We start from the raw sequence: 16608 nt of genomic DNA on the forward strand, positions 1-16608 counted from the left end.
GCATGTAAAAAATATTAAAATATGGGAAATACATAGAATGGGCAGGGATAGCAGTTTATTTAAACGTACTGTAAAAAAAAACAAAAAAAATATATATATATATATATATATATATATATACAGTGGTGTAAAAAACTATTTGCCCCCTTACTGATTTCTTATTCTTTTGCATGTTTGTCACACAAACAGTTCCTGATCATCAAACACCTTTAACCATTAGTCAAATATAACACAAGTAAACACAAAATGCAGTTTTTAAATGATGGTTTTTATTATTTAGGGAGAAAAAAAAATCCAAACCTACATGGCCCTGTGTGAAAAAGTAATTGCCCCCTTGTTCAAAAATAACCTAACTGTGGGGTATCACACCTGAGTTCAATTTCCGTAGCCACCCCCACACAGCACACAGCATTTCAGAAAAAGAACATCATAGCAACAGTAAAATATGGTGGTGGTAGTGTGATGGTCTGGGGTTGTTTTGCTGCTTCAGGACCTGGAAGGCTTGCTGTGATAGATGGAACCATGAATTCTACTGTCTACCAAAAATCCTGAAGGAGAATGTCCGCCATCTGTTCACAACTCAAGCTGAAGCGATCTTGGGTGCTGCAACAGGACAATGACCCAAAACACACCAGCAAATCCACCTCTGAATGGCTGAAGAAAAACAAAATGAAGACTTTGGAGTAGCCTAGTCAAAGTCCTGACCTGAATCCTATTGAGATGCTATGGCATGACCTTCAAAAGGTGGTTCATGCTAGAAAACCCTCAAATAAAGCTGAATTACAACAATTCTGCAAAGATGAGTGGGCCAAAATTCCTCCAGAGTGCTGTAAAAGACTCATTGCAAGTTATCGCAAACGCTTGATTGCAGTTATTGCTGCTAAGGGTGGCCCAACCAGTTATTAGGTTCAGGGGGCAATTACTTTTTTTTTTGGGATTTTTTTTTCTCCCTAAATAATAAAAAACATAATTTAAAAACTGCATTTTGTGTTTACTTGTGTTATATTTGACTAATGATTAAATGTAGTTGATGATCAGAAACATTTTGTGTGACAAACATGCAAAAGAATAAGAAATCAGGAAGGGGGCAAATACTTTTTCACACCACTGTATATCCATCCATCCATCCATCCATCCCTCTTTCACTTATCCGGGGTCGGGTCGCTGGGACAGCAGCTTACTTCTTCCAGCTCTTCCGGGAGAATCCCAAGGTGTTCCCAGGCCAGACGGGAGACATAGTCCCTCCAGCGTGTCCTGGGTCTTACCCGGGGCCTCCTCCCGGTTGGACGTGCCCGGAACACCTCACCAGGGAGGCATCCAGGAGGCATCCTGATCAGATACCCGAGCCACCTCATCTGACTCCTCTCGATGCAGAGGAGTAGCGGCTCTACTCTGAGCCACTCCCGTATGACTGAGCTTCTCACCCTATCTTTAAGGGAAAGCCCAGACACCCTGCGGAGGAAACTCATTTCAGCATATATATACTGTATATATATATATAAACACTAATTAACATAAAATAAAAGTAAGGTCCGATGGCCAGGGAGGACAGGAAAAAAAAAAAAAAAACTGCAGACGGCTTGGAGAAAACAAATAAAATCTGCAGGGGTTCTGAGGCCACGAGACCACCCAGCCCCCTCTAGGCATTCTACCTGACATCAATGACCTCAATCAGTCCTCGTGGTATTCAGGATTCACATGGAAGAACTTGGTGATGATGGTCATGGGGACTTCTGGCCCATAATCCATCAATGGAGGTACATCACGTTGCTTTGATTAGGTGGTGGTGGTGCAGGTCACCACCACAGAAAACCGGAAAAAGAACAGATGAGAAAGTAGTGGTTAGTACGAATTTTGGAGCCACCATGAATAATAATGATAATTCATTGAATATACAAAGCATAAAGATTAAACTAAGATGAAGTTATGAGAAAGCCATGTTAAAGTAATGTGTTTTCAGCAGTTTTTTTAATGTGCTTCACTGTATTATCCTGGCGAATTCCTATTGGCAGGCTATTCCAGATTTTAGGTGCATAATAAGCTGTTGTCCATTCCACCTGACTCCGGCCCTCTCAGCAGTGGCTGTAGGCTCCCTATATAGCCCACCTGGCTGCACTTCGGTTGTGGCTGCGTTACCTCCCAGACAGGCTGCAGCTCCCCTTGGCGGTGGGCACAGAGCCTAACACGGATGAGCTCCGGTGTTTCAAGGTAATGGCCCTAATGCAACCCATGGGGGCTGCCACCAAGTGTTCCAGGGGACGTAGAGTGAACCCCATGGCTGCTCCCCCGGATCCAGTGTTGAAGGGGCTTCCAGGCTGGGAATGGGTCTTGGCCGTCAGCCACTATATAAATATATATACAGTATCCCAGAGCACAAGGCAGGAAACAAACCCCAGGCAGGGTGCCAGCCCACCGCAGGGTGCACACACACACACACACATACATCAAGAACAGACTAGGGGCAATTTAGGATCACCAATGCACCCAACCTGCATGTCTTTGAATTGTGGGAGGAAACCGGAGTACCCGGAGGAAACCCACAGAGACACGGGGAGAACATGCAAACTCCATGCAGGGAGGACCCGGGAAGCGAACCCAGGTCTCCTAACTGCGAGGCTGCAGCGCTACCCACTGCGCCACCGTGATGGCCTATATATATTTATACATAAGTAAAACTCCCTAAAGTGACAATTCCTCAGGATGATTTTGCAAAACTCTGAATTCAGCTTAGGTTATTATCTGGATCCAACAGCTGCTCTCCTTGTGAAATTGGTTCTTCTAGACATTAGTTCCCTGATGAATTGTTTTGACCTCGTGTGACAGAAGAGAGAGAATAACACACAAACAAATGAATAAGCCTAACTGTTTTTTGTACAAAGTATATGCAGACTTTTAAAAAGATAATCCAAAAAAAAAACTCAGAGCCATATCCATCTATGGTCTGTAAACCCCAACTGTGTCCCTTCTACATCACGTGCACAACGCTGTGTGGGATCCACAGCGGTGACCTCTTAAATAACAAAGCAAGCCATATTTGCATTAGTGTATTTCCAATCTGATATATTTGTACAGAAACCCAAACCTCAGCCATGGTTAAATGAAGCCATTTATACCTTCAGATGGGCATATAGGCGAGCAGAACACAAGTGTAAACAAGACAAGCTTATTATTATTTACTCTACCTGTATATTTATTGGTGTATTAATGGAAACCGAACAGCACTTTGAAGGGCGGGGGGCATCCATCACAGCACTCTATTACAAAATGGTCAACAAAATAAGGGCAGAGGTCAGTTTTATAGATGACTGAATTTACATAATAGTACTAATTAATAAATATGTTTACTCTGATTGGTTCGTTGGCTTGCATCCAAATAATATCCAGATAAAAGTCTATTCTACTACACTCTTGTTCTTCTCCTATCTCTGTGGTCCAGCTATTACTCTTGAAATCTCTGTGTATGTGACAACTGTCCAGTGTTGTTGTTGACAAGACATCTACTGAGCTCTTAATCATATCCTAGTATATTTTGTGTATTACATCAACCTTCCTCCTAGTACATTCCTGGTTCATTTACTTAACCCTTTCAGTAGTTCTCTTCATGCTATTAAAAACAAATGCTTATATATTTCAGTGTGCACTGCCAACCAAAATACTTAACTCTTGTTACCTATAGATTATTCTCTCACACAAGTCATTCAGTCATATTCTTATAGAGGGTAAAATGTGTACATTTTCGTTAAAAAGATTGTAAAATAATTCAGAGGAAATGTAGAGCAGTTTTAACAGAGGAAATGTGTACACACAGGATGGTTCTGGAGAGCATTTTCAAAAGTCTCTGTTTTCAGGGTTTACAAACTGCGAGGTAGTGTGGATGGAAGGCGACAATGGATACTAATATCAGTGATTTTAAACAAAAATGTAGTAGTGTGAAGATATAACCAAGTACAATTAACTAATTGCATAAAGAGTAAAAATAAAGACACAGGTTGTTTAAACAGGCAGGAAATCAAAGTAGTTTGAAACTGATTAATGTGGACAGAAATATCTGTCCATTAATTAATTGCTGAACTATGGCAGTGACAGTCCTGGAGGTCCCAGCTATCTAGCTGCTAGCCCCTTGTTGATCGTTCTACATTATAAGCCGGTCTAATTTGTTTGCAGAATCCTTCCATCTGATGATTCCAAGTATCCCAGTATCTCAGATATCTTTCTCATGGGTATGAAAATAGCTTGGCAGTAAAACAGCTGGCAGCACTTGGCACAATAACATACCAAGAAGCCAAACAAAACAGAGGAATAATGGTTCATAATTAATGTATTATTTTTATACAAATGACTGAAAAACAGAAATTGAATAGTTTGCCCAGCTAATGAGAAGCTCTAGTTAGGGTATGCCAGACTAAAGTCGTGAGCCTTCAGCTTGTGACGAAAGGGACATCACTTAGATCAGCAGGCAGATCAATCCATAGTTTTGAGGGTCGTGGGGGCTGCACTGTTGCCAGACCCTCTAGGTGGAGGATGCCCTGTGTTTCTGTGGTCTTTCTGACTCATATATCCTCTACCTGTTACATTATCTCTCGGGTGCCCAGGTTTGATGAGTGCTCCCCTTAAAACAAAAGTAATCAAAGCACAAAGAAACTCTCCCTGGCTTAATGAGAGCACTGGAGCTCTTAAATTAGAGTACTAAAAACTTTAGCACAGATGGAGAACAACAAAGCTGCAGTTCTTTCAAATTGTATGGATGTGGAGAGTTAAAAAAATATCAAAAAGCTCTCTTTAAAGCTCGCTCAGACTACTATTCTAAAATAATACATAACAATAATAATAGGATGGCATGGTGGCGCAGTGGTCGCGCTGCTGCCTCACAGTAAGGAGACCTGGGTTCACTTCCCTTGCCTGATGAAAGGGCCTTAGTTGCCTTGAAAGCTTGCATTTGTAATCTGTTTCGCTAGCCAATAAAAGATGTCATTTCAACCTGTTTTCTTCTGTATCAATCTATGGCTAACACGGTACAACAATCTACTACTGTGGATAGCACCAGTCAGAAATCTGTATTGAGTATCAAGTTAGGCTTTATACCCCTGCACTGTTTAGGTTTAATATTCCTCACTCATACTTATTCTGGATCCTTGAATTAACTTTATTGACAATTTACATTCTTCACTTTTTCCCCAAAAGTCTACCCTGGTTACATATAGAAAAGTCATCTTTGATAAAGGAACAATGGAGTAATCGGGTAGAAGTGTCCTTTCATCAGATTGGCTGGCCCAGCACTGACTCAGCTGTGAAATGGCCAATAGGGGGAGGCAGCTTGATGACCAAGGTCTCCAGGACTCTGAACAAATCTGTATCCTCATATGGGATATCATCTACTCTTGACATTTTGCTCTGTACATGTACTATTACAATTGTACTATTGTATTGTATTCCTGAGGTGGCAATCATAGATTGGCCTTCTAGGTCTATGAAGAGCATTACATGTGTTTTGTTCTATGTATTCTATTGTATTAATTCAATTTTTTCACACCCAATACACACCCAGCCCACTTGGAAATTTGTTTCTTTCTGAATTGCCTTTTCCCAAGATTTATTCCATTTTTCTTATGGAATCAAGGCTTGTCAAAAAACAGGGCCTGTTAAAGCTCATTGTGGCGCTCCTTATGTGATGTTGGGCTATACAACAGCAGTTACTGCTTTGTTCTGCTAATTTCAGAGCAGTTCCTGTATCTTTGTATTTGTTCTGCTATTTAAAGAACATGTCCTTTTGTTTTTGATCCATGGAAAAACTGAACTACACAGTGTTAATGTTTCAAAACAGGTGAACAGATGGAAATTTTAAGAAGCTTTCATCAGCACACCTGCTTATTACTGTAAGAAGAAACAAAGAGAGCAGTCAGCACATGTGCTGTAACACAGTCCGAGTAAGGACCCACAGATTAAACACACCAGAGCTCAGTGTATTGCAGTTAGAGCTACTTGACTTAAAGACTATACGAGCAGCTCCAGAATTATGGGCACCCTTAATGAATGAAAATCAAAATGAATGCATAAATAGAACCACACATGCCATGAGTGATATTTTGGGTTTAAACAAATAGGCAGGCCTCATGCTTTTGTTAACAAACTGATTTTTGGAACACAAAATTAAAATTAAAGTAACACAAATGTTCATAAAAATGCAGCTTCCAATAATATTGGCACCACAAACTTCAGCATTTGATGGCGTCTCCCACGGCGAGAATGGCAATACTCAGCCTCTTCCTGTGTTATTTAATAAGGTGGGAGCACACTTCTGAAGGGATTTTGGATTCCAATGTCATTTTGGCCTTATGCTTAGGATCCTTGTCATGTTGAAAGATGAATCTTTACCCGACCCGTAGGTTCATAGCAGACTGGAATAAGTTCTCTTGTATTTTTGTGTGTTATTTGTGTCAACTCTGACAAGATTCCCAGTATGGCTCTGCCACCATTGTCGAGCTTTGTTCCTTCCATGCCGTGGGAGCCTCCCAGAGCAGCTGGTTTCTCCTGCTTCTTAGGGGTCCTCAGTGACCCCCCACACCACCTCCTTATTCTCCTCTCCATGAGCTCATTTTCCTGACTGCCTGCATTCCCCTCACAAATCATACCAGCTCCCATCTTGTTCCTACATATATTGCAGATGTTCTACCAGACAGTTGTGGCGAGCGCCCTCTTCTACGCGGTGGTGTGCTGGGGAGGCAGCATAAAGAAGAGGGACGCCTAACGCCTGGACAAACTGATGAGGAAGGCAGGCTCTATTGTAGGCACAGAGCTGGGCAGTTTGACGTCCATGGCAGAGCCAAGGGCGCTGAGCAGGCTCCTGTCAATTATGGAGAATCCACTGCATCCACTGAACAGGATCATCTCCAGACAGATCGATCTATCTATCTAATCTATCTAATCTATCTATCTAATCTATCTATCTATCTATCTATCTATCTATCTATCTATCTATCTATCTTCCTTCTCCCGCAGATAACTCGAGGCTAGATTTTATCGTATAATTTCAGGTATTTTATAATGTCGGTCGTATAAGTCGAATGTGGAAAACTTACGCTATTGGTCCAAGAGATTACAAAATGTTAACGCCCACCTGAGAGAGACACACCACAGAGCACACTGCCTTTTTTTTCTATGTATTGTGCCTACATGACCACACGGTAATAGCCAAACTATTCCGAAACAATATTTGCACTGGTTAGTGTTTTTTGTATCTCACACCCTCATACACCTTTATTGTAAGAGCATCCCTTTTCTTCGATGGAGCGTTCGATCAGAAGAAAATATGAAGCTGGTTTTAAATTAAACGTCGTTGAAGTAGCAAAAGAAATTGGTAACCGCTGCTGCAACAAAATCTGATGTGAGATTGTAGGAAGCAGGAAGATGTAAAAAAAATAAAATTAAGTGTCGCATTTTTGAATGGGTGTATAAGTCGGGGTCTGATTTTAGGATTGATTTTTTGGGTTTCAAGACCCGACTTATACGTGAGTATATACAGTACTTTGTTAATTCTTGAGAGGAAGTTGTCTTTTTCCATGACTTTTGGGGGTCAGAACACTGAGTCAACCATTGTACAGCACCCCGGAGCAATTTTCAGATTAAGGGCCCTTGTTGACTACAGTGACAAAATAAATTGATCTTAAATTTTGTGAAAGAACTACACAACACATATACCAAATAAAGAGAGGGCCTTCAGAACGTTTTCAGACCCCTTCACATTTTACACATTTTGCTGTATTGCAACCTAAAATCATTTTAATTCCTTTATTTTCACCTCATCTTGCAGCACTCAAAATCCCATAATGACAAAAGGAAACGGGATTTTAGAAATTTTGCCATGTTTATTAAAAATGAAATACTGAACTCTCCCAATGATCTCAGTATTCAGATCCTTTACTCAGCAAATAGCTGATTCCAACCTGAAGTCTTCTTGGGTTTGATGGGGATTGTCTGCCAGTCTCTGTCAGGTTTGATGGAGACCATCAGTGGACATCTATTTCCAAGTCTCTCCAACAGATGTTTGATTGGGTTTGGCTGGACACTCAAGGACATTCACAGAAGTTTGTTTGCTTTGTCCTGTTGGAAGGTGAACCTTCGGTTCAGTTTGAAGTCCGGAGTACTCTAAGCTGGTTTTCATTAAGGATATTTATGGACTAGTCCCTGCTGCTGAAAAACAAAAAAAAACTTCACAGCAGATGCTGCCTCCACCACACTTCACCGTTGGAACAGTATTGCCAAGTGATAAGCAATGCTTGGTTTCCTCCACGTGTGACAGTTGTGGCCAAACGGTTGGTTTAATCAGAGCAGAGAATCTTGTTTCTCACACACTAAGGTTCCTTTAGAAGCCTTTTTTGCAAACTCCAGGCAAGTATCATGTTTTCAAGAAACCAAAGGGTGTATAGGGGGGCACCACCTTGGTGAACCAAGCATGATTAAAAGAGCGAGAGGTGGAACAAGCACAGTTACAATTGAGAAATGAAATCAAAGGGTGGGATTCCCCCTAGTGAAACAAGTGGAATTAGAGATGTGAATAAATGTCACACAACTGTTTTGATTGCTTAAGTGGAACATGGGGGGCGTTTGTCACACTGTGAGCAAGTGTGTGTGTGGAAACTTTGATCAGTAAAGTGTTGCAGTGGTAGTTGCCCCTCTAGGAGTTTCTCACCACTCTACACAGGTTCTCTGGATATCAGTCAGAGTGACCTTCAGGTGCTTACCAGGACCCTTCTCCAAGATTGCTCAGATTTTAGATACAGTCATGGTTGTTCCAAACTTGGTCTATTTCAGAATTGTGGAAGCCATTGTGTTCTTGGGAACCTTCAAAGCTGTTTGAATATGTTTGTAGTCATCCGCATATCTGTGCCTCCATACAATCCATCCTGTCTCTGAACTCTGCAGGTGACACTATTGACCGCAGGGTTTGGTTTTTGATCAACTGTGGACTTTCCATAGACAGGTGTGTATTTTCACTAATCAAGGCCATTCAATTGGTTTGACCACAGGTGGACACCAAACAAGGTGTAGAAACATCTCACAGTGAAGTGAATGTGATGCACCTGTGCCAAAAGACTCTGGATACTTGTGTCAACGTGATATTTCAGTTTGCTTTTAACAAAAAAAAAAAATCTAAAATCCTGTTTTCACTTTGTCATTTTGTTCAATTAATGTAAGTGATTTTAGCAGAAGGCTGCAACTTCAAAGTGTGAAACAAGTGAAGAGGTCTGAATTCCTTATAAATGCACTGTATCTCAGCCGGTGTGGGGACTATCTGGTAATTCTCCATGAAGAGATGAGAGACCTTGCTGGAGACAGAGTGGCCCGGTCAAACAAGTTGAGCGTGTTGTCAGAGTAAGCTGAGGAAAAATGATATTGACGAGAAAATGAAGATCCTGTATTGTCCATCTGCCAACCCAGTAATTCTTTGTAGGACCCACTCATGTACTCCTATCATGTCCTATCGTCACCAACATGTACGTCTTAGGGATGTCCAAAAAAAGTGGAAGAATCGAGATGAAAACCCACACAGAAATGGGGAGAAATTCACATATGGAGAAAAAGTTACATACGGAGAGAAACGAGGCTGGGATTTGAGCCCAGGTCCTTGAGTTTACAAGGCAGCAGCAAGCCCAACTGTTGTCTTAGATAAAATTGTTTAACCATGTAACAAAACAGTGTCTATAAATGTTTAAATTTTTGAAAGTAACTTGGGCTTTCTTTCCTTTTATTTTTAGAGCTTACTGAGGACTACATGAAGTAATTATTCCACATTTCAAGAATGTTCTTGCTATACAGCGTCTTATGCTATTGTGAAATTCCTTGTATATTCTTTAAACCTGTTGACCTGCTCCATACATGGAAACATGGCTGACCTGTTGCTTCATGAACTCTATGACAAGCCGTCTAGTTTTTTTTTTTTTCTGGCACATCTCTGTTAACTGTCATATCATCACTTGTGGTCTGGCCTATGATGGTTCATGTCATTGGCAAGTATAATGATGGAGTTGGCATTGCAACTGAGCACAGAGACACATTGGGAGTCTCAGCACACTGCCCTGTGGGGAACCTGATTTGAGGATCTGCGTGGAGAAACTGGCATTGCCAGTTTGCACATGCTGGGGTCAAGGGCTGTGTGGTATACCATTACGGAAGAAGTATCAAAAAGCAATTTTTGAAATGCTATGGTTACCAGCATTTTTATTTTCTGTTCTGTTCTCACTCAGTTGTTTATTAGTGATCGGAACTCCAAACGAGATCCACATGTCTCCACCCCGCTCTTCTGCAAAAATGTATTATGTATATTACATTTAGCCTAAATCACCAAGAAGAAGCTGCTGTTTGAAAGCATATTTTTATATAAATGTGCTGGACACTCCAAAGAGTGACCACTCTCCTGTTAATGATTTGTGGCTTGCTGTAGGAAGGCCCACTTTTCCAGGATGGGTGAATGAAATAGCTGTGAGATGTGGTGGATGGGAAGGTTGTCCATTATTTGCTTCCAAACCATTTTGATACTTTGTACATGGGTCCAACAGTTGGCATTGATACCAAAATCAAAATTTTGGTACCGATCCCTCATTGCTGGGGTCTGCCAGCTAGTGAATCCAAAATCCAGTTGTCTAGGGTAGCACTAAGTTCCAGATCTTGGCCTAACAGTGTCAGATGGTCAGCTATAGTCAATAAACAAGACTCTGGCACAGCACTTCTCTTATGTGACAGCGTGCTTTACAGTTTTCCTCCCATATAAATGCATGTCTGTCATTGATAGCATCGCCATTTTGAGTCCACATCACTCCAAGTGAATGTGATGATGTCTAAGACACCATGCAGATAATCATGTGACGCAACAGAAATTGTATTTGTCCTGCAGCCTGGAAAAATGTGCATCTCAGATGAGGCCAAAGTGACCAAAGAAGTGGACAGTAAGTGAACAGGACACTCTTCATGCCACCTTGTAGACTTTAATGATGATAATCTGGCCATAATATATGTACTGTATGGTTGCTTGGATCCACGTGAGTGAAGCAGACTGATAGGCTTTATAGGCTGAGTTGAATTGTCAGTGTGGCCCTGCTTGTATTACCGATTTGTCCATAACAGGGCCATCTCTGCCTTCTGAAGCGCACGCTACATGTATTCATTTATGTCTCAGTGTTAGCCTGATGCACTTGCTATAACACTTTGATTGAGCACTACTGCATTTTTAAATTCAAATGTGTTGTCACCTGCACCATGTACAGTGCAGTTTGTATTTGTTAACATGCAACATACTACAAACAGTCTTTACCTCATCTAAGTCTATTTACCATCTTGTCTTCACCACCACCCATTGCCGCCTCCTTATCTTCTCCGGCCCTGCCGTTGCTTTAATATGTGTAGAAATGTTGATAAGAATATCACACAAACCAAACATGCAGACACTCTTACTTTTCTAAATGAACTTTGTCGTTGGGTCAATGAAGGAAAAAAATAAAAAGGTTGGGGAGGTGTTCCAAAATTCTTCATGTGACCCCAGCCCCCCTTAGTGATTAGCAAAGTCAGGAAAGCTATTCCATTATAAGCTAAGGCCTTGGCGTGAAACAGTCAGCAGAAGCTCTGAGAGCTGTTAGGTGGAGCAGAGTGTCTGATCCGAGGCATTAGCTCATTCATGCCAGCCTTAGTTATGAGGAAGAGTGACATTTAATTTTATTCCTGTAAAATGTTACTGTTGTCTTAAGGTATTCCAGAATGGAAAATCCATTCAGGCAATTTCCAAGATAAATTTATAAGGTATGCCACCTTGAATGATGCTTTATTGTATTTTTTTTTTAAGAGCAAAGTGACTATTTTAATATCAAACAACATTTTTGTTAATACTATGGCACTTTTATTTATAAATATTTAAGTTTTGTGGCAGTATTTATTTACAGTAAATGTATCATCATATACTATATGGCTAAAAGTTTGTGTGCATCTGACCATCACACCTCTGTGAGCTTGTTGGACATTGTCATTCCAAAACCGTGGGCACTAGTATGGAGTTGGCTCCACCTTTGTGGCCATAATAGCCTCCACTCTCCTTTCCATAAGATTGTAGAGTGTGAGTGTGGGAAGCTTTTCCCATTTTGTGGGGTCAAGTACTCAGGCTCTGCTTAGACCACTTGAGTTCCTCCATATCTTTGTGGAGCACAGGAGCATATTGGAATACAAAGGGTCCTTCACCAAACCAAAGTGCACAACTGTCTAAAATGTCCACTGTAGTATTGACAGGACTCGGCACTGGGACCAAGGGGCTGAGCCCAAGCCTGCCATTATCTGTCCTCCACCAAACTGTAGAGTATGCACTATGAAGGCAGCCTTCTCCTGGCATCTGCCAAACCCATATTCACCCATCAGTCAGTGAAACGTGATTCATCACTTTTGATAACACATTTGCACTACTCCAGGATCCAGTGGCGGCATGCTTTTATACCACTGCAGCCGACCCTTGACATTGTACGTAGCAATTTTAGGGTCAGCCATGAAAATCCGTTTCATGAAACTCCTCATGCCCCATTCTTGTGTTGATATCGAGGCTCTTTGGCATTCTGTTGTGAGTGATGTCCAAGAGAAGATGCCATTTTTGCACTCTTCATCACTCAGTTGTCTCCGCTCTGTAAGTTTTCATGGTCTATTACTTCCTACAAGAGATATTGTCACTCCTCAATCCTTCTACTTCACCATAATAGCATTCACAGTTGACCAGGGCAGATCTAGCAGAGCATAAATTTCACGTCTTAACTTGTGGCAATGTTGGCACTGAGCTCTTCAGTCTGTCAGTGGAGGTTGCATGGCTGTGTGCTTCGTTTGCTTCACCTGTTAACAATGAAACATCTGATCTCAAACTGTTTTGGGTTGGCTGTCCACAGACTTTTGGCCATGTATGTTTCTAAGAATATAGCGTAACTTTTTGTATTTGTCTTTGTATTGTATTTAACTTTCAGAATTCCATCATTTTTATAGCATTCCAGTTTTCTCATCTTTACAGTGGCTGTGTGTTTAAATAGAAATAACAACAACAAAAAAAAAAAGATTCAATCCAACACCCTGCTTCTTGTTGATAAATGTATTAACCTGAGTGACCCCGTAGACCCCCAGGACCTCCACATCACACATTCTGTACCTTCAGAGTTTCCCTTCACTCTGAATCATCCTGTCAGACGAAGCTGTGGGGTCCGTCTATGAGACAGACGTCCAGAGTCTGTCAGAGCCCCCGCCACATTGACTACTCTTAATAGAAGAATTCTTTGTCATTGTGCCTCTGTTCACATATTGTCATTGGCAGCCATTGTTAGATGGATTATAAATAAATACATTTTTAATTTGTTTACCTTGTTTTTGTATTGTATATATTTTTAATTACATTGTATCATTATATGTTTATTTTGAAAGATCTTTTTCACTGAAAACATGTTGATGTTTGTTTGTTGTGTAACTTCATTGCATAAATAAAATTTACCACAACTATTACTCTGTGTTGTCTAATGTGCTGCCATAAAAGATGTTGACGCGTCTTCCAGGAATGTGTGGCCTGATTCCATCCTTTATAATACAACATTAAAATATTGAGCAATATGCCTGACCAGCACATTTACCAGCTGCTCAGATATCATTTGAGTTTATCTTTAAAGTGTGAAAGGAAATGCCTTGACACAAGAAACAGATTTGGGGAAGCCACCCGTACACATGAATAAGGCTGCAAAGAAATGAACATTGGTAGTACAGTTGTGTACAAGTTGAGTTCAAAACAGAACTGAATTCACAAGAAGAAGTTGACTGGTATTTAAGACAGGTTGGCAGAAGTGATTAACGTTAGAGTGGCCAGAACAGGAAGTGGCATCATCAGGGCCGGAACAGGAAGTGACGTCATTGGGACCAGAAACAGAATCGATGTCATCGGATCCAGGAAGAATTTCCCATTTTCGGTCTGCAGGAATAAAAGAGAGAGGATTACTGCACCCCGCCACCCCCTGGCTTGCAGTGGAATTGCCTTCTTTTGGTCAATTTAGCTGCCACTCATGTGCATGTGTGTGACAAAAGGTAGACCAGGTGAAACAGACCAAAGTAGTACACCAGATGAAATGACTGGGTAGCAGCCGGGCTGCCCTGTTTAACTGGTAGTTTTAATTGAAGTTAACAAAGAGAATATGCTCATGGCATAAAATAACGTCGGCTTTATCCAGTCTGTTGATTAGTCACACAAGAGCAATAATGGGAGCTCTGTCCTTCTTGGTCAAAATGGGACTCAACCCATTTTAATGCTGTCTGGCCTGGAATGGGCACCACCACTTCAGGGCACAGTGGGCAGAGCTAGGCGTCTTCCTTGGACATCTTCTAAGACATATGGGGGAAAGAGATGGTACAGTTAACTACAGCACCCTGTTTCATCCCAGAGTGGAATTGCTTACCTTATCAGAGCCAGGAATGTGGTTCCCCAGGTGCCACGGCTTTGCCATATTACTGTCTGCATAACCGTCTGTCAGCACCCATGAAACAACTCGGCTCCCAGTACACCAATTTTGTTGCAGTGTGGCACTTTTATTCTTTTTTTTTTTTTTGTTTTGTTTAATTGAATCAATCAAGTCAAGTCAACTGTGGTGGGCTGGCCGCCCTTCCCGGGGTTTGTTCCTGCTTTGCGCCCTGTGTTGGTTGGGATTGGCACCAGCAGACCCCCGTGACCCTGTATTTAGGATATAGCGTGTTGGATAATAGATGGATGGGTGGAAGCCAAGTGAAATTCAACAAAAAAGAATTCAAATCAGCACTTTTGTTCTACAAGGAAATTTGTATTGCGTTGTTCTCCTTACAACTGTGCTACCACTACGGCACCATGCCATCCGATATGAAAAACATTAAAACAAGCACAAAATGAGAGGATAAATGTAAGCCAAGGAAAACATCCTGGCTGAAACATAACATGGCGCCCCCTTTAAAGATGCCACAAGCAGCAAAAAACATTCCACTCAAAGCAAAAATAAATAGATTAAATGAACAGTAAGATAAAGCAGAAAAGGCAATAAGGAAAGATGCTGTAGCAGACTGAAAAGCCCAGGTAAGATTCACACTGTCGACAGGACGGTGATTTATTTATTCTTTCGGTAAGGATCCCAGGAACACACAAAAGCCTTGGCCCGACTCACACGCACGCCCTCACAGAGACAAAAAAAGCAAACAGAAATTAAAGAATGTATTGAACAATAATAAGCAAAATCTATGCAGACTACAACGATCCCACCCCACTTCTCCTTACAGCGATATACAATAAACACAAACCATTAACTAAAACCACACCCGATGAACTGATGTAATGAAATGATGGAGATCAGCTGGCTGTATGTGAATGTAAAGATCAGTTTCCTAATGAGATGGTGACGTGTGAATGGGATCAGGAGCGCTCAGACAGTCCTCGTGCAGCAGGAAGACACCAGACAGTCCACACACCCTCAAACAGGAGATGATCCAGGACAGAACAAGAATCCACAGGTAGTAAAACGGGAAGTGAAACAGACGGGCAACTCCAGACACAAAACACAAAAAAAGCTTTTTTATTTCCGGTGTATATTGAAATGTCACGCTGGTCTCCTTGTACCCAGCAGCCCATGCCCTCAACCAATCAGAGCCATTGCAGGGACTGCTGGGAGCTGAAGTTTCTTTTACCCAGTAGCGCCACTACAGTGTTGTCCCAGCAGGGATGAAAAGATGAGAAGACCACTTTCCAGGAGGAATGACTGGAAAGTAAGAAGAAGTCTACCAACGGGACGGAATGACAGGACTGCAAGAAACAATTTAAGTGAGTTTTTGGGGTTGATACTGCTCTCTTTACCATTCAGGTCCATTGATAGTGAGGGTGTCTTGGTGGTACTTTCAAGTAGTCAGGTGGAGGCAACCCTCGTGGAAGTGCTCTGGCAACAGCGGGGAGGCAGTGACCTGCTGGAAGCTCTGCGGTGGCAAAGCAATTGTGTCTCATCAAGGAAAAGTAGAAAACTTAGGCAGGGCAACAGGAAACGGAAACGGAACTGTACTCCCAGTCTGAATAACAGAGACAGACTCCTCCGATAATTCTGCGCAATAACACAATTTGGAGCAGGGATACTAGAAGGCTGGAGTAAGTGGACCTTTACTTATGCAGGTGTCTGTAGCTCAGAAGTTTAAGGCAGAGTCAAAAAATAGTGGAGTTGGTTCCAAAGTTTATTCACAGATAATGGGGGCAGCACAGAAACGAGTGGATGTCTTAACTGAGGTGGCAGCAGGCAGCTCAAAAGGTTTCTCAACCAGCATGCCTGGTCGTAGGTGGTTTTAATAAAAGAGCAGAAAAAAACTGAAGTAGGAGACACAGTTAGAGGAAGTAGCGCAAACGGGTGACAGGATTCTGTTTTGTTTCAACAGATTTTAAAGGCCACGCTTTGTCACGGTGTTGAACTTCAGGCTTCTTCTTTTCTCTGTCGTTGTTTCCCCCTTTTGGCTTTCTCATACTGTCTGTGTTTTTCAGCCCTCACCTTTCTTGTGTTTTCATTGCATGAGCTTTGAGCAGTTTATTATGTTTTGTGATGTATGGGATGTTGTTTTCAATCA

At 41.6% G+C, this 16608-nt stretch overlaps 1 protein-coding gene across 1 annotated transcript in view; it reads left to right on the forward strand.

Annotated features, from left to right (window-relative positions):
• Positions 1 to 13362, forward strand: part of LOC120514914 (ICOS ligand-like) — a 68683-nt gene extending 55321 nt beyond the window's left edge. The window contains exon 5 of the mRNA XM_039735555.1: positions 9753 to 13362. The gene's annotated coding sequence lies outside the window, so the exon portion shown is untranslated. The remainder of the gene's footprint in view (positions 1 to 9752) is intronic.
• The last annotated feature ends 3246 nt before the right edge of the window (positions 13363 to 16608 follow it).

Source organism: Polypterus senegalus, chromosome 1 (genome assembly GCF_016835505.1).
Source record: "Polypterus senegalus isolate Bchr_013 chromosome 1, ASM1683550v1, whole genome shotgun sequence".
Taxonomy (NCBI): domain Eukaryota; kingdom Metazoa; phylum Chordata; class Cladistia; order Polypteriformes; family Polypteridae; genus Polypterus; species Polypterus senegalus.